The sequence below is a fragment of the Lissotriton vulgaris genome, chromosome 5 (genome assembly GCF_964263255.1).
Source record: "Lissotriton vulgaris chromosome 5, aLisVul1.2, whole genome shotgun sequence".
Lineage (NCBI taxonomy): Eukaryota > Metazoa > Chordata > Amphibia > Caudata > Salamandridae > Lissotriton > Lissotriton vulgaris.
Genome location: NC_141693.1, coordinates 1,884,912,546 through 1,884,931,626, shown reverse-complemented (window position 1 = coordinate 1,884,931,626; position 19,081 = coordinate 1,884,912,546). Strand labels below are relative to the sequence as shown.

General features: G+C 47.9%; 1 protein-coding gene across 2 annotated transcripts in view; it reads right to left on the bottom strand.

Moving 5' to 3' along the window:
* The window catches only part of LOC147717624 (E3 ubiquitin-protein ligase TRIM39-like), a 686,221-nt gene that overhangs the window by 534,286 nt on the left and 132,854 nt on the right, over positions 1-19,081 (bottom strand). The window lies entirely within an intron of this gene.

Sequence of the window (19,081 nt, the reverse complement as noted above, 5' to 3'; positions counted from 1 at the left end):
GAGGCACTCACATTCCCACTCACACAGCTACTCAAACACCCACTCAGAGACACATACACCCACTCACAAACCCACATAACTACTCACACACCCAGTCACAGACCCATACAGCCACTCACACACCCACTCACCAACCTATACTGCCACTCACACTTCCATTCTGAAAGGTTACAGTTTAGCCAGTCCTAGTTTTTCCTTGCCTATGCATGCCCCTATCCTTCAGCCTATAAAACAAAACTACAATGAATTCTACAGAAAACCCAAGATCCCTTCCCATGGGTCATTTCACCAAAATGCCTGGGGTAGCGGAAGTAACATCACACACCCTTTGAACCCCCACTGTGATGATGTCCCAGGAAATGACATCAGAACACCTTTGACCTAGTAACATCAACGGAACTGTGATTGCATGGCCTTTGGCATGATACCATCACAGTAAGTGATGCATCTGACCTTTGGTTAGATTTATCATACAGAAAGGCTGGAAAATCTATACCTGCAAATGAAACACTCTATAAGCAAACATAGTTTCTTCAAATTCTATTGAAAGTGCTGCTACATTATTTTCTCTATCAAATAGAATCTTTAGATACAGGGTTGAGATAATGCAGCATTGGTTGAGAACCTATAGCATACAGCGTTAGAAAATATTCTGGCAAAATTACAATTAGACAATATCCATATCAAATTACTTATATAATAAGAAAGTTGATGAGCCAAAAAACGTAGCACAATTCCACTTTGCCGTTTGTTTTAGAAGTTAAGAGTACCATGCAACTACAAGTCTGTCTTGGCATGTAGGCCACAGTGCTATTTAACACAGATCAAGTTCTCCAGGCAACCTTCCTTTCTGTGATATGGTATATTTACTTTCTCAGCTAAAGAGTCTATGCATCTTCCCAGATTTACTATAATTATGTTATGTTATGTTATTATTTTTTTATATAGCGCACAGATGCCGCAGCCAAGAGGCGTCCCGGCGCTTTAGGAGATGGAACACACAACACAACAATGAGGACCACAACACTGAACTATACAGAAGAGAATAAATGGGTTTTTAATTGTTTCCTGAACTGAAACAAATCGTGGATGGAACGAAGTGATGCAGGCAAAGAGTTCCATAATGTAGCCGCCATCACCGAAAAGGAGCGTCCACCCATTCTGGACTTTTTAAAACGAGGAACAATGGCCAGATTGGACCCAGCAGACCGAAGAGCTCTTGAGGGGACATAATGGAGAATGGTCTGGGTGAGAATAGGAGGGGAGGCCAAATTGAGAATTTTAAAAGTAAGGCACAGAGCCTTGAACTTGATTCTTTGGCCTACTGGGAGCCAATGGAGATCATGAATAGTTCTGCGAGCAGAAACAAATTTAGGGAGGCCGACCAGCATCCTGGCCGCCGCATTTTGTACCCGCTGAAGGCGGGCAAGCTCAGCTTGATTAACACCCAGAAACAGGGAACTGGCGTAGTCCAATCTGGTCAACACCAGAGCTTTTACTTACTTCTTTAGAAACAAATTGCACATAGCCAGTAGAATTCTTGTGGTCATTGATAGTATGCTTGTCACCCTCAGCATGTTAGGGAAAAGTGGCAAGAAGTTACTTAAATTGGAAGAAGATACTGGCTCCCATGCTGATGTTGAATGGCTGATGAGAAGAATACCTTGACGCCTGGAAATCAAGAGGCTGACCCACATGTCTATTATTATGATGCTGTTGTTTGGTATCCTTAAAAAGAAGGTGGTGTTGACTGGGCAGTAATAGTTGCTTGACTAGCACGATATGAAGAAGCCAACAGTTCACATGTCCTCAGATGAAACACTATCTGCTGCAACACATTTCTGTGGTTCACATGATGATTGTACGCCATGGGCGGGAGGATGGAGGTATGGGGGATGCTAATCTGTAATATGGCCAGTTGGATATTATTGGGAACCGAAATAGGAATGCTGTATTTATTGTGTATATTTGCATTAACCTGATACCGCTGAATGTATTGTGTAACTGCTGTCATAATCCTTTCAATAAAAAAAAAAGATATATTAAAAAAAGAAAAAAAGGCTCCAATCTTAGAGGGGGACTAACTCAGATTGCACAGCAGTGGAACTTAATTAGCATTTTACACCCTTAGATTACCAGTAAGCACACAGGCCTCTATCTTCCCCCCTGCTGGACTAGTCTAAGAGCTGAGCTAACCGAGCCCAAGGCTGCATGCGTTGGCCAGTTCATTTCTAAAAGAGCCTGAAAATCAATTGTGTGGTCCACGCTAGCTGCTGACCAGGTTTTGTTGCTGCTTCCAGCATGCAAGTAGTAGCTGACCTTAAAGTGTTCATTTCTATATGGCACAGGTGAGAATTTAGTACAGGATATATATATGCAGGGTACCCACTCTCCAAGACAACTCCTCTACAACATGCTCCTCTTGGCTGGTGATCTCAATATCTTAGCACTGATACTGACTTGTTTCAGGCAGTCTGCTCCCATTCATACCCGTTTACACATCAGTGCATACTGGGACCTGTAGTCCTGACACAGTTCAATTCATGTAATTGAACCATCACAATTGAACTAATATTGTGTGGCCTGGCACTGCCAAAGTTGTGTCCTCATGATGTGCAGTAATAAACCTGCTGGGGGGAGGGGAAGTGCAGTAGTGGCCTGAACTGACAAGGGGGACGAGGTAAAACCCAAACGTAGGTTATAAACTACAGCACAGTATTCATGTTTGTGTGTATTTTTGATTTAGTGTTTTTGTAGCACAACCATATCTGGCTGGCTAGCAAAGGAGCACTATACACATTAAGGAGTGTGTAAAATGTAAGCCAGTGCATTGATTCCAAGGCCTGGAGACCCTGCATTGTGCTCCTGCTTTATTAACATACATTAAATACCAACAAAATGCATACATAAAAAATACTGAGAAGTAAAGTCAATTGAATGTCATGTTGGAGAGTGTTTGATGGAAAGACTGTTTATCCTAGGCCTCTTCTACAGTTTTTTGTAATGGACAATGCAGAGTATGTTTACCAAATTTTGTACTGAGCTCTGTGGGGCACAGGGGACACCTATTCCACTGTATCACACCATATTTGTACCTGTTAAATTTCACTGTATCACTGGACACAATAAAGAACAACTCCAAGCATAATGTTTCTAGTAGTTTCATGTTTGTATTAATAAAGAACACCACAGACAAGTCTCTTACTGTATTTGTGAGCAAACAAGAACACTCCTGGCATTTCTACAAAATAAACAGCATCCAGAGGCATGCCTATCACAATGTAAACTTAGCAAACCAAAAGTCTAACTTTACTACTACTAAAGTTAGACGTCAGGTTTAAACTTAGACCAAAAATCTAACTTCAGTAGTAGTAAAGTTGGACTTTAGGTCTAAAATTAGATTTCAGGTCTAAACTTAGACTTTTGGTCTAAGTTTACTTTTGTGAATCAGGCCCAAGGTTTCTTTCTACAGTTCTGCATGCAATCTCAAGAAACCTTGACAATATTCCTAAAAACTCTACAAGAAGCCTTCAATTGCCGACTCTCCTTGCTCTTTCAAATTACTCCTTCCTTTCAACTCTGCATGACGCCTCTCTCCAAGCCCCGTCTACTCCAAGTCACATGCATGCTTGCCTTTATTCCTATTCTACAAAATTCTCACACCTCCTTTTAAAGATCACAACCTCTCCTTTAAAGTCACAACCCTGCAAACTAGCAATACGCAATCTCCTGTAGCTCATTTATTGATACCGCCAACCAATGCATGAATTCTCAGATCCTCCCCCCCCCCCTTCTACTAAAGATCACACCTTACTTCTATTCACTTAATCTGCTAGATAGAAACTGGAGTAAATGCACAGCACAATTTTATTTATGAGTGCAAGATTAATCCTAATAACCTAAAATAAGACAACAAATGTCCTATTAACCCTGGGATCCGGAAGCAGCCAGACATAAAATGCAACACTCCTACTTCAGGGCAGGTATAAATGCCTCAGCCCCACCATCCGCGTGCCTGAAGTGATCCGGCAGCCGGCACGCCAGGTTCGGGGACTCCTTCCCGGGGTCTCCTCAGCTCCAGGGGTGGCGGTGTGCCTAATGTGGCCGCCATTTGAGGTGGCCCCACTGCGCGAGCCAAGGCAGCCTGAGATTCCCCAGTCAGTGGGCATGGTTCGCTGCCAGCGCCACCTTCTAGATGTCTAGCTTGTTATTTGTAGGCACTGGTACATTTGGAGGAGGGGTGAGGGGGGGGGGAGGGGGAATGCTTGTCAGGTGCCCAGGGCCACCCGCATGAGTCCCAGATGAATGAGCTACAGCGACTTGTTCGCAGTCTCCGACTAGACACATTTATAGGGTTTAATTCCTGTTTTTAACAAATCGCTTCACCAGCATGTATTTACCCAGAGCTCAAAATCGCTGCACACACAACCTAAGTTAAGAATCTATTGAAAAACTACAAGAGGCACATATATTTTAGCTAAACTCTTGTTTCGCCTGTTGCATTCCTGGGGACACGAAAGACACTTCAACTTCTACTGGGTAAATATAATCAACACTGAAGAGAAAAGAAGAACAGCTGTCACAGATCTGGAAGAGGTGCTGACCTTTCAAACCCAAAAGGCCTTTGCTTGCCAAGGGCTGGGGACGAACCGAAAAGGTTGCATGAAAACAACTGCAGCATTGAAAAGAAGGACGGTGTCTTTCAAAGAAATACTTTATCAAAGGAGTAACAGGGGGAGTATGTTTTAATAGTAATTATGCGGCGTAATACAGCACAGTTTGCGATACCATTTTTTCATTATTTTGACATTTCTACACTTGTTTACACTGTCTGGCCGATGGTTGCACCTCATTAGTATTGGCCTAACACTCTAATATAGCTATAAGCAACAGAAAGGTCACCAGTCCACCTTTGAAAGGAGCCTTCTTCTGCACAGTAACAGGTTGTTGCGTTTTTAGTAACTTTTCAACCGTTTGAGCTAGAAACAATCTTTTTGTTTAAAACCTGCAGATTATTCAGAAGATGATGGATTATGTGGCAAATGTGGCTTGCGAAAAATGCTGTGGCCGCACAATCACATAATTCCAGTGGCACTGACTATGTTGTGAACAGCTGTGTTCTGGCAGTCTATAAAGGGCCTATGCAACAAAGAGCTCTGCTATGGCAGTCTCTGAAGGGCCTGTGCTATGGGGAGCTCTGCTCTCACAGTCTCTGAATGGCCTATGCTTTAAAGAGCTCTGCTCTAAAAGTCTCTGTAGGGCCTATGCTGCCATGCTTTATGCCCTTTGCCGTGTGTGGAGGGCCTATGCTGCCATGTGGTATGCTCTGACTGTCTCTAGTGGTCCTTTGCTGCCTTGTGCTATGTCCTGAAAGTCTCTGAAGGGTTTATGCCCTTCACTGTCTGTGGAGGGCTTATGCTGCTATGCGGTATTCTCCGACAGCCTCTGATGGGCCTTTCTTCCTTGTGTTATGCTCTAGCAGACTTCGATGGGCCTATGCTGCCTCTTGTTATGCTCTGACAGGTTATGCCGCTGTGTGCTATGCCCTGACAGGGATGTATGACGTTACAACGCATACTTTTACAACGCCTACCTTTACAACGCAATTTTTACACCGCAACATCCATTGATTGTATTGCTTTTAAAACTGTCACTTAAAACAAGTTTTCGCTGTATTTTAATAAGATCGAATTTCAGTACTTAAAGCACATTTGGCTTCTTACCTCGCCAAGTACAATTTAATCGCCGTGTGCCCCGGTCCACCACGGGTGTTTCCCGATTGTGTGGAGGGCGCGGAGGCGAACAGCTGCTCCCCGAGCCGATTGGTTGAATCCTGGTCAGGTGGGACGCCAGGCTCCTGAAGCGGCCATATTTAAGAGGGGCAAGTAGTATTGCTCGGATGGTCCTTACTCCCAGAGCATGACTAATATGTGCTTGGGATTGCTTGCATAACATGTTTTGTGCTTCATGACTAATACTTGATTGTATTGCTTTTAAAACTGTCACTCAAAACAAGTTTTCGCCGTAGTTTAATAAGATCGAATTTCAGTACTTAAAGCACATTTGGCTTCTTACCTCGCCAAGTACAATTTAATCGCCGTGTGCCCCGGTCCACCACGGGTGTTTCCCGATTGTGTGGAGGGCGCGGAGGCGAACAGCTGCTCCCCGAGCCGATTGGTTGAATCCTAGTCAGGTGGGACGCCAGGCTCCTGAAGCGGCCATATTTAAGAGGGGCAAGTAGTATTGCTCGGATGGTCCTTACTCCCAGAGCATGACTAATATGCGCTTGGTATTGCTTGCATAACATGTTTTGGTGCTTCATGACTAATACTTGATTGTATTGCTTTTAAAACTGTCACTTAAAACAAGTTTTCGCCGTATTTTAATAAGATCGAATTTCAGTACTTAAAGCCCATTTGGCTTCTTACCTCGCCAAGTACAATTTAATCGCCGTGTGCCCCGGTCCACCACGGGTGTTTCCTGATTGTGTGGAGGGCGCAGAGGCGAACAGCTGCTCCCCGAGCCGATTGGTTGAATCCTGGTCAGGTGGGACGCCAGGCTCCTGAAGCGGCCATATTTAAGAGGGTCAATTCTTTCCGCGCCCAGCGAACGCGCCCAGCGAATGTGCGCCGAAGTTGCGCCTAAGTTAAGCCCGTCTGCGCCCGTTCGCGCTGAGGACGCGCCAGGGGCCAGACTGGCTGGACCTCACTTTCCCCTCCATGGTAATTATTAGTTGTACTCTTATTCTACTCTTTTTGCTCTTAGACCTGTGCCAGGTTCGTGCCATTTCAGCTCATCCCCAAATGATTTGGCTAATATTCACTGTTGTAAGAGGACTCTACGTCCTAGACGTCCTCGCTATCCTCGTCATAAAAATCCTGCCACAATCGGAAATCAGCTGCCCGCTCTTACCTCTCTAAATGAGGCGGGCCTGCTGTTAAATGCTAGATCTCTGGTGCGAAATAATGTTGCCTTTAACGATTTTGTTTCCCAAAACAAACCACCCTGGGTTTTTATCACCGAAACATGGGGCTCTGAAACCGCTGGCCCAGATCACGTGGACGCAATTCCCGAGGGCTATTCCCTGTCCAGACTTGATAGGACAAGGTGTAGGGGTGGTGGGCTGGGAATCTTGTTCAGAGACATCTTTACTTGTTGTACCAAGCCTCTCTCTTTACCATCAGACACCTTTGAGGCAATGTACTTCTCCATTACCTTTCTCCCTTCTGAGTCTTTCTCTGGAATCCTCTGCTATAGACCCCCAGGCCCTAAAACGTCTTTTCCCTACGAAATTCTTAAATTCATTGAGCCCTATGTTGACAGGCCCCATTTTACCATTCTGGGTGATTTTAACTTCCATCTAGAGGCCACAGATTCGAAGGATACGCTAGGACTTATAGACGGTCTAGCTGCATGTGGACTGCACCAATTGGTCAATGGCCCCACACATCTGGCCTCTCATACGCTTGACGGCATCTTTTCTAATGATGCCAGACTTAGGACTGGCACCCCTATTCCCCTTTCTTGGTCCGACCATCTGGCAGTTCCCTTTCTCTTTAAAGTAAACTCCAACCCAGGCAACAAACCAAAGACTGATGTTTGGTCCACTAGAAGGAACAATAAAACTATAAATGATAATACTCTTTCACCTTTTATGAACGATCTTAGATGTCCTTCTCTGGAGGATCCAAATAGGGCTACCTCTGATCTTTCTAATGCCCTAGCTATTGCTATGGACTCTCTTGCCCCGGCCAAATGACATTACTCAGCCCGTAAGAGCCCCTCTAAACCTTAGTTTTCTGACCGCCTAAAATCCATGCGTTAGAAATGCCGGCAACTAGAAAGGTCCTGGATTGCTTATCCTGATCCACGGGGGAAAGCCCTGCATAAATCCCTTCTTAGAGATTATAAAAAAACGATAATGGAAGAAAAAAGGCACTATTTCACTAACCTGACTACATCCCTAAAATCCCCTAGAGACCTTTTTAACATTATCGACACTCTCTCGACACCCAGATCGGCTGACCCTACCATCGAAACTCAGGAACTTTGTAACAACTTAGCGAGTTTTTTCCATGATAAGATTGCTGATATCTATAGTATGCTTGAAATTAGAAACCAAGAGCTAAACGCTAAGGCACCAGAATCCTCCTTCTCAATCCCTGATAGAAATGGAAAGACTGATTTTTTCTGAAACCTTCACTTACATGTTTCCCCTCTCTGTCTATAGAAGATCTCAATCTTTTACTTGATGCCACAAAGTCCTGCTCGCCTCTTGACCCCTGCCCGTTAAAAATCTTAAAAACTCCCCATGACCTTCACAGAGGATTTCCTGCATAAAATAGAGAAGACATTCACGGACTTCCTGTGGAAAGGGAAGAAACCGAGAATTGCCATAAAAAAATTACAACTTCCAAAACTAAAAGGCGGTATAGGTTTACCCAACTTCAGAAATTACCAAGCCGCCTTTCTCTGCAAGCAGGGCGCTTCCTGGTTTGCTGAAGACCCTAAATATACGCCTCTATGGATTGATATTGAGAAATCCATTATAGGCAAGGCCCCGCTTTCTGCAGTACTTACAATGGACCTTTCACACCTTACGCACTCTAAATACATCATGCTCAATACCAAGAGAGCACATTTGCGAATAGATCAGACCCACAAGACTGGTCTGCAATTCCACAAATCAACCTCTGCATCCTTGTGGCGCAACCCATTGATTAAGATTAACGGCTCGCCCCCCATATGGGACCACTGGTCTGATAACGGTATTAACGTGATCTCAGATCTCTATGAGAATAATATGCCATTGCCCTTCTCGACTCTACAAACTAGGCACTCCCTATTACCGATTGACTTCTACTCTTTCCTGAAGATAAAATCGGCTCTGTCCACAAGAACTTTCAAGCCAGCGACACCGTGGCTAACGTCTATGCTTCCGCACTTCCAATCCTCCGGACATTTCGTCTCAAAAATATATAAACTTCTTGCACCATCACCTAACAAATCAATGAGGCGTAATGAGTTCAAATGGGAGGCATGTGGAATTTTAATTTGCGATCTGAACATCATCTGCGCCAGCTTGTCACCTATGTACTACGTGCACGGCAGCCATTCTAGGTCACCTATGTACTACGTGCACGGCAGCCATTTTAGATATCATGGTCTCCCTGTCCACGATCGATCGCCAGCGCGCCCCTCTGACCCAGCAAGCATCCTCCGCGCACCCTGGCTCCCCCTCCCTCCTCCTTATGAGCATGACCCTTCTGCATGACCCTGTCCTTGGGAGTCACGCCAGCGCCTGACCAACACCTCCTCTCCTCCCATGAATGCCCCTCTGTTGATAAACCTCCCTCCTGCGCTGGATTGTCCACGCAGCATGAATACCACTCCATTGATGGCCCCTCACCCCGTGTCCGACTGTCCACACAGGTCCGAGGCCATTGCCTAAGCCGGGAGATATCATTTACTGCCCTTTATTGCATGAGGTCGCTCTCCTTCAAAGGACCCTCTATTGATCCAGGCCTCCCCACCCCCCCTGTGATATGATCAGGCGCACACATCCTAAGACTCGACGGAACACTCAGCTGCGTGATGGCCCCCTCCTCTTATCAGCAGGTTGAGGACCTCTATTGTGAAGGTATATGGGGGTGGGATTGACACTAGGATTACGGGGATGTCTTTTCCTTGCTTTACAAAGTTCTGATTGTAGTAAAGGAAGGTCACATGCCATAAACCAGTGTATAAGAGGCCAGGCCTCCGAGAGGCTGTTAGAGCACCTCGAGACGATACCTTGTTGTCTGATCTGATGTGTTCTGCTCCGTCGGAATAAAACTTCTGTTTCCTGCCTTCTGGTCTCCGGCGCCTGCCTCATTGCTTGGCAAATTTTGAATGGTACAAGGACTGTTAGCGCCGGGCAAATCTTCAGAAAGGTCCTAGCCCTACCTTTTTCCACAATTGGCGTCCCAAAGCGTGGGGCCCATCAGCGACACGTGGATCCAGTGGGAGAGGTCCCGATGACAGAGTGAACGACTGCAACGATCGGGAAGAGCTCGTGTCCGATAGACCCTCGTCTGACAGCCGATCACCCGACCTTCACTAGTTCTGAACAGACCTCTCTCGAGTGATCTACGGTCCTGACTGGGAACCATCAGGAGTGCCGCGAACAACACGAAGGAGAGAGGACGATCGGGCGCTGGATCCAGAGGACAGGAAACCGTCCATGCGGTCCGGGTAAGGTCGTGTAAACACGACGAATTGAGGAAAATTGTTTTTGTTTGGATAATACTAGTATTACGCTTTGTTGAAACCCTCTGGAGATTCACTGTCTGCAAACGGGGAAAAACAAACAGGCTCTCTCTTTGCAAGCAGTGAAGGATAGGTAACGCAGACTTTTGTCTCCGTTGTAATCCGTCGTGCCTATCTTCCTCCCCCACTGTTTCCCGAACTGTTGTTCGTGGATTATTGTCTGGAGATTCTTTGTCTGCAAACAGGGAAGAACAAGGTCTCTCTTTGCAGGTAGAGAAAGAGTGGGTAACGATAATTTTTCGTACCCACTTATTCTCCCCACTGGATTGTTTGATTGGCCGATTATTCGGTATTGGTTCTTTTGAGGTATTCACGGCCTCCAAATAAGGTAGAATAGAAATATTCTGTCTAGTCTTTGTCCGCCGTGATAAGATAGGTAGTGCAGACTTTTTGTCCCCGTTGTAAACCGTCATGCCTGTCTTCTCCCCACTGGTTGGTAGCCTGTTTAGCCCGGACCGCTTATTAGAGATGAACCATCCAGCTCCACTGGAGGGCACCCCTAATAAGGACATGTTCACTAAGTGTGGACTAGTCGCTATAGCTTACACTAAACTATGGCATAAATATACGAAAAAGAACCCTGAAAGTCAGTGGCCACTGATAGGTTCCTTTGACGAAAATAAAATAAAACATTAGAAATAGCGCTCCAGAAGAATAAAACCACGCCCACTATGCTCGACAGTATCGGCATGTGGCGCAAAGAAACGGAACAACGAAAGAAAAGAGAAGAAGCAAAAATAGGGAAAGAATTACGAAAGGCAGCCCACCTAGCCGCTAAGCAACTAGAAGAAGAAATAAAAGAAAGAAAGGAAGCCGCACAAAACCAAGAATTAGGGTCGTCAGGCCAATGTCCTGTTAGGACCCCCTCTGCGCTCTACCCTGAATTGCCCTTCAAACAACGGGCGAACGATGAGTACTACTAGGTCCCCCAATCATCTACATGCCCCCTCCATATGCCCCCTGCCGACAAAACTTTCACGCTCCGAGTGTGAGCGAAAGCGATCTCAGTGCTAGTGCACCAGCCCTCACGGCCTTTGCACCAGCCACATTAACAACCTCATCAGACGACCCCGAGTCTAGCAAACAATCACCAGCCAGACTAAATAGGTTGAGCAAAGATGAGCGGGATGGGATACACAAAATAGCAAAGACATTAGTAGTACGAAGGGAGAGCGAAGATTATACAATGAGCGTATATAATTCACATGCCGACAGCCACAGACGGCATTTCATCTTGCGATTCAGCTACTACACCCTGAACGCGTATGAAGATAGGTATCAGAGTAAGGGTCCCGCTAAACTAACAACACTGTATAGGAAAATTGATGTTGGAGATGGGACTGAACGTGAGGCGACGGAGCTCTTCATGCAGATGCTTGAGGTCTTCCGCCACCTCACGGAACAGAAACCAGAAGCCAAGGCTACAGTCCCTGAAACGACCTCGGTAGAGGTAGCCAATACTATGATGCCTATCAGAGAAGCAGCCCCTTACTGGATCCCGCCACGGGGCCAGGGAACGAGCGATGATATTAATAACGAGAATGCAAAGGGAAGGGTTGTGTACAATTGGGTTTACCAACCATGGGACCGACAAGATATCCTAACCTTCAAACAAACCCTGCCCGATTTAAGAAAGAACCCGACAGCATTTTATACCGAATTAGGCACAGCCTTGGGTTCGACAATAATGACTTTAGCAGATATTGACTTGTTCTTTGGGCTATGTCTGCCGGCTGACGTGTGGAAGCAAATCCGGAAGGCTGACCACAAGGATCTGTTTGGACATACCTGGGACCAACTCGGTAAACTAGATAGACAGCGAGAGCCGGGGAGTAAACCAGTGAAGGACATACTGGAACTCCCAGATAAAATAGTTCAGAAATTAAAAACACTGGTCCCGGAAAGAAAAGTAGACTGGTCGATAGTCACGGCCTGTCGACAGAAACCCCAGGAAGATGTGTCAGAATACTTCTCCCGATTTGAGACAGTGTTCTCCGACTACAGTGGCCAAGACATGACCACCGCAACCGGACAGCACCTGTTTGTGCAAAATTATGTAAAGGGACTAACACAAGAAGTCTCCCAAAAACTGCAGACGAGTGAGAGTAGTTGGGGGGCCTCCAAACCCGCAGCTATCCTTCAGATGGCTCAGTATTACGAGCACCAAAAGAATGAGAATGATAGGGCGTCCGAGAAAAAGAAGAAAGATTTAAAGGAAAGGGTAATGATAGCCCAGATACAGGGTATAGCGCTAGGACGGGAACATCAAAGGGGGAACTACCAATCAAACACCCCCAGAGATCTACCTCCTAAAGATCACACCCCAACATCCCACACTGGACGGAGAGACGTTAGCAACGACCAATGCGCCTTCTGCAAAGGGCTCGGCCATTGGAAATTCCAGTGTCCGGTTTTGCTAGAAATGAATAGAAATAGGGATTCCAGGGATGTGGCAGGTGGTCCGAGAAATAGAGTACAAGGACGAGGGAGCTCCAACGACACCAGCAATGACAGATCAGGGAGACTGAACACGTTTGACCGTCCCCGACAGAATCAATACCAGCTGTCCGAAGGTGAACATGCCCCCGACTTTGCATAGGACTGCCAGGGGCAAGGGAGGGATCCAGTCGAGCTCTGTGTTGACCAGCAAGGTCCTTATGTCACCGCTAAGGTCTTGGGTACAGAGTCTCCATTCTTGGTAGACACTGGGGCGACACGTAGTGTGTTATCAAAACGACTGATTCCAAGGGCACCCTTGTCTGGCTCACACATAACGTCGATAGGTTTCGATGGGACGCCCTCCACTAACCCCCTGTCCGTACCTATTACCTTTGACCTAGAAAACAACACTACTGACGCGACATTTCTACTCTCCTCCAACTCCCCTGACGCCATTATGGGCATTGACTTACTGAAACATTTTCGAGCTACCATTAGGTGTTCCCCAGATGGAATACGAGTCATCCTGTACGACAACCCAGACATGCCCAGATCCCCTCCCCCACGACACATGTGCTCCATAACTGACGCTGACCTGTCCTTGCTTGACACCCTGCCTCCGTACCTGTGGGCCAAAAATGACTCTGATGTGGGACGAATGATGATTGATCCTATTCACATAACTGTACGACAGGACGCTATGCTCCCGAAGCTCCCGCAATATCGGATATCCCCAGAGGGTGAGAAGGCACTGGTAGCGATCATTCAGTCTCTGGTAGATGCAGGAGTGGTTGAAGAGGTGGTTAGCAACGTCTGCAACAGCCCAATCCTACCTATTGTTAAGAAGCAAGGTGAAGGAGATGAGAAAGCGTACCGCTTCATCATCGATTTACGAGAGATTAACAAAGTGGTTGTACCCCAATATCCCGTAGTCTCTGATATCACCACCATTTTGACCCTCATCCCGTCCACCGCCACCACCTTCACTGTTATCGACCTTAAGAACGCGTTTTTCTCTATCCCCATCCATCCAGACAGCCGTTATCTCTTCGGCTTCACTTTAAAATCCCGCTCGTATCGATTTTGTAGAGCTCCCCAGGGGTACACTGAAAGTCCCAGCATTTACAGCCAGGCCCTCAAAAGACAGCTGGATGCCTTCCAGCTACCAGAGGGAGTGGTGTTGATCCAATATGTCGATGATATCCTTTTGGCGGCCGACACCACCCCGCTTGCAACGACAGCCACTGTCCAACTCCTAAACTTCCTTGCAGAAAATGGCCATAAAATCTCCAAAAAGAAGTTACAGTTTTGCCAGCCACAAGTGACTTACCTAGGCCATCTTCTGTCCAAAGAAGGGAGGAAACTTACCCCTGACCGAATCCAAACCATCCTAGACACCCCCATCCCAAAAACACAAAAACAGGTCCGCTCTTTGGTTGGCCTAACCTCTTTTTGCAGACAGTGGTTGCCTAATTATAGCCTCATTGTGAAACCATTACTTGCCCTGCTGACCAAAGATGTCCCCTCCCCGCTTCCTTGGACCACTGAGTGTCAAGCCTCCTTTAAGGAATTACGGGATGCACTCTGCTCAGCACCCGTCCTCGGAACGCCGGATTACTCCAAACCCTTCTCCCTCTTCACCCACGAAAGGGAGGGATGCGCATTGTCTGTCTTGACTCAATCGATTGGCCCTAAGCAGCGCCCTTGTGCCTACTTCTCCGCCACTCTTGATCCTGTAGCCAGAGCTTTACCTGCCTGCCTTCGAGCAGTAGCTGCCGCTGCTGTCTCTATCCGTCAGAGCGAGGGAATCGTACTTTCCAACTCCCTCACTGTATTAGTGCCCCATGCAGTTGACACCCTTTTGAACCAGACAAAGACCCAACACCTGACTAGCGCACGACTGACAGGGTACGAGTTGACTCTGCTTGCACCCCACATTACACTAAAAAGATGCACGACTCTGAATCCTGCCACATTGTTACCCCTGCCCGAAAACGACCCCGACGTTCCTCCCATACACGACTGTGTGACCCTCACAGACGAACAGACTAGGAGTAGGGTTGACCTCCGAGACACTGCTTTTCCTGACCCCGATGGAGAGCTATGGGTAGACGGCTCATGCATCAAACTCCCAGATGGCACCACCTCAGCTGCCTATGCAGTAACGACAGCCCAAACAGTAGTTGAAACAGCCTGCATCACACAACGATCTGCCCAGGCAGCAGAGCTGATAGCCCTCACCCGAGCATGCATCATAGCCGCAGGGACCACCACGAACGTATATACGGACAGCCAGTATGCCTTCGGAGTGGTCCACCATTTTGGGCTCCTGTGGAGGGAGAGGGGATTCCTGACGTCCCACGGCACCCCAATCCTCCACGGAGATTTAGTCTCCGCTCTGATTGAGGCAGTTCTCCTCCCCAAACGATTAGCGGTGATCAAATGTCAGGCACACAAAAGAGTGACAGACTTAGTCGGACAAGGGAATGCATTAGCCGACATCACTGCACGAACCACAGCTGAGAATAGGACGGTGACACGCATATATGTGACCAGGTCGCAAGCAGAAAAATGGAGTGACACAAGGGAAATGATCAGAGACATACAGTCGGCCAGCACCCCTCACGAATTGACTAAGTGGGCAAGGGTGGGTTTGAAGGACGAAGAGGGTTGCTGGCGAACGAAGGATGCAAATAAGTGGTTACTGCCCGACTCATACCTGATCCCCATACTGACAATGGCACATTCCCCCGCACACATAGGATCTGCACCCATGATCGAACTCATTTCCAAAGTCTGGCACAATGACAAAATCCCCGACTCAGCCAGACGCCTAGTTCAGCAGTGCCTTATCTGCCTGCAACACAACCCCGGGAAAGGAACTGTAGTGCCCCGGGGAGGGTTTGGGACCCCCAATCACCCCTTTGAGGTCCTTCAGATGGACTACATCCAACTAGAGAGATGCCAAAACCTGAAGTATGTACTAGTCATTGTGTGTGCCTTCAGCAAATGGGTAGAAGCCTATCCAACCCGTGACAACACTGCCATGACTACTGCCAAAGTGCTACTGAAGGAATTCTTCCCTCGCTATGGCCTTTGTCGAATTTTATGGAGCGACAATGGCCCCCACTTCATAGCTGAGGTTATCCAATTAATCCTAAAGGGGTTGGGGGTGAAGCAACGATTTCATGCGGTCTTCCACCCCCAATCCGCCGGTCTAGTGGAACGCCATAATGCCACACTGAAGCTGAAACTGGCAAAAATAGTGGCCACCACTGGACTTAACTGGCCGGATGCCCTCCCGCTGGCTTTGTTATCGATGCGCTCCACCCCCACCAAGCACCATTTGACCCCCTACGAGGTCGTGTTTGGGCGACCGATGAACCTCTGGACTGCTCCCAAACCGACCTCCATTCATGACGTCCCAGACGTCCTACTATCTGATTATTTGTGCAAGTTAACCAAAACGTTGTCTGTCATTCATCAACAGGTGCAGCAAGCCATCCCCGATGCTTCCAGGGGCCCCGGCCATGACATCCAACCGGGAGATTTCGTGCTGATACGAAATTTCCAGCGAACCAAGAGTCTGGAACCTCGGTGGACGGGCCCCTGGCAAGTGCTGATCACCACCCGAACGGCACTCTGAGTGGAGGGGAAGAAGCACTGGCTGCACGCGCATCATTGTCGGAAGGTCCCTGCAAACCTAACCACGACAGAAAACGTCAGCACCCAAGAAGAGCTCCTGAGCAAAGACCGACCGATATTGGACTGTTATCCCGATACTGAGGCACTCGAACTTGCAAAATTCTCTGATCCCACTGTGCCATCCAGAGAAGGGTATTTCCTGCGTCGAAAGGAGGGAGTTTCGGCTAAGTAGGCCACGGACTAAGTTAAATCTCAGAACGGTGACCTAAACACAATCAAGGGTTGCCGGGAGAGAAGCTAAACGAAGTCTGTGGTTCTGCCCGCTACCGAGCCCCCTTGAAGGTGATGGAAGCGCCAGATAAGAAGATGATGGAAGCGCCAGATAAGAAGATGATGGAAGCAACAGGAAATACCCAGTATAGAAATCCAAAGACTGACAACTTGCACAAATCAAAGACAATCGCACTCTTCATTGTCTTCCTCTTCTGCCTCCTCCTCATGACCTCCTTCTGGATTCTGGAGGAAAGCACACCGGCTCATGAGGCATTGCTCCCTACTGCACAGCCAACACCCCTGAACGAGCATCACCTAATCTCTCTGTCGCCTCAGCTCCGAGAAAGGCGCAGGGAATTCTGGAACAATTCCTTCGTACAACTGTTGCACCAACACAACCTTGCTGCAAATGCTACGAACTGCTGGATCTGCGGGTTGCTCCCGCATGCTACAGGACACTCCATCCCCTTCATTCCTTCTCCTTTCTCAGTTCACGGCTCCTGCCTCGCCTGGCTGATCCTCATGCAAGAGAGCCACAAGGACAACGCCACCTCCAGCCGGACAGTGTCGCACTTCTACTCTGGGTTCTGGCTGAACAAAACCGAAAGGACCTCTGTTGCTCTGTGTCCAGCGCTTACGGGCGCCACCTTCCTTAAAGACATTCCTGCTAAAGAACGAGTCGAAGTACAGGTGCTCCACAACCCAGCCAGGACCACCTTCTCTCATCTGCAAAAACAAACTACCGCTACTCTGACTGTGGCCCTGTCTGTTATCAATGTCACAGGTCTTGTGTGTCTCGAAGGCCATGGAACGCAGCTGGTGGGTCACAGTGCCTGCCGAATCACCAGAACATTGGACTCAGTTGACCCCCCTTCCTTTGTTGCTTCTCCGAATATGTACTTTGTGTGTGGCACCAAAGCTTACACCTGGCTCCCGAGAGGTTGGAAGGGCGCCTGTTACATTGCCTTCGTTCTTCCACCCACATATGTAGCCCCTGCCAACCATCACCGGCAGAGGCGTGCAGATGACATTGGACACACCGACTCCACCGGAGCACAGTTCCTAGATGCTGCAAAAGGACTTGTTCCCCTGTGGGGCCCAATGGCAAACAGCCGCGCTATCCGACACCTGACCCAGGATGTAGAAACAACGATCAACATCACGGCTGGCATCCTCGCCAACAACACGGCGGAGCTTCAGGCGGTCCGCCTTGTGACCCTCCAAAACCGCCTTGTCTTAGACGTGGTCCTAGCCGACCGAGGAGGAGCATGCCGCATCATCGGATCCAGCTGCTGCACATACGTGCCTGACAACTCGCCTTCAGTCTGCAAAGCCATTGAACACCTCCACAGACTTTCCTCAGAGGTTCACCAAGAACAAGAAGGATGGTCGCTTGGGAGCTGGTTTTGGGACACTTTGAAGAATTGGGGTTGGAAGTTGTTTTCCTTCGTGCTGATACCTGTTGTAATATTATGTGGGTGTTGCTTAGGTATCCAATGTCTGCCACCTTTGTGCGGCCTTGTTTCTAACTGTATGTGCCCAAAGACTTTGGACTTCCGAAATGAGCACATGAGCCCCCTCTATGAAGTAGAAATACGTGGCCTTATGGGGATAAATCCAAACTGACAAGTTGGCGAGACATGTTAAAAGGGAGGACTGTGGAATTTTAATTTGCGATCTGAACATCATCTGCGCCAGCTTGTCACCTATGTACTACGTGCACGGCAGCCATTCTAGGTCACCTATGTACTACGTGCACGGCAGCCATTTTAGATATCATGGTCTCCCTGTCCACGATCGATCGCCAGCGCGCCCCTCTGACCCAGCAAGCATCCTCCGCGCACCCTGGCTCCCCCTCCCTCCTCCTTATGAGCATGACCCTTCTGCATGACCCTGTCCTTGGGAGTCACGCCAGCGCCTGACCAACACCTCCTCTCCTCCCATGAATGCCCCTCTGTTGATAAACCTCCCTCCTGCGCTGGATTGTCCACGCAGCATGAATACCACTCCATTGATGGCCCCTCACCCCGTGTCCGACTGTCCACACAGGTCCGAGGCCATTGCCTAAGCCGGGAGATATCATTTACTGCCCTTTATTGTATGAGGTCGCTCTCCTTCAAAGGACCCTCTATTGATCCAGGCCTCCCCACCCCCCTGTGATATGATCAGGCGCACACATCCTAAGACTCGACGGAACACTCAGCTGCGTGATGGCCCCCTCCTCTTATCAGCAGGTTGAGGACCTCTATTGTGAAGGTATATGGGGGTGGGATTGACACTAGGATTACGGGGATGTCTTTTCCTTGCTTTACAAAGTTCTGATTGTAGTAAAGGAAGGTCACATGCCATAAACCAGTGTATAAGAGGCCAGGCCTCCGAGAGGCTGTTAGAGCACCTCGAGACGATACCTTGTTGT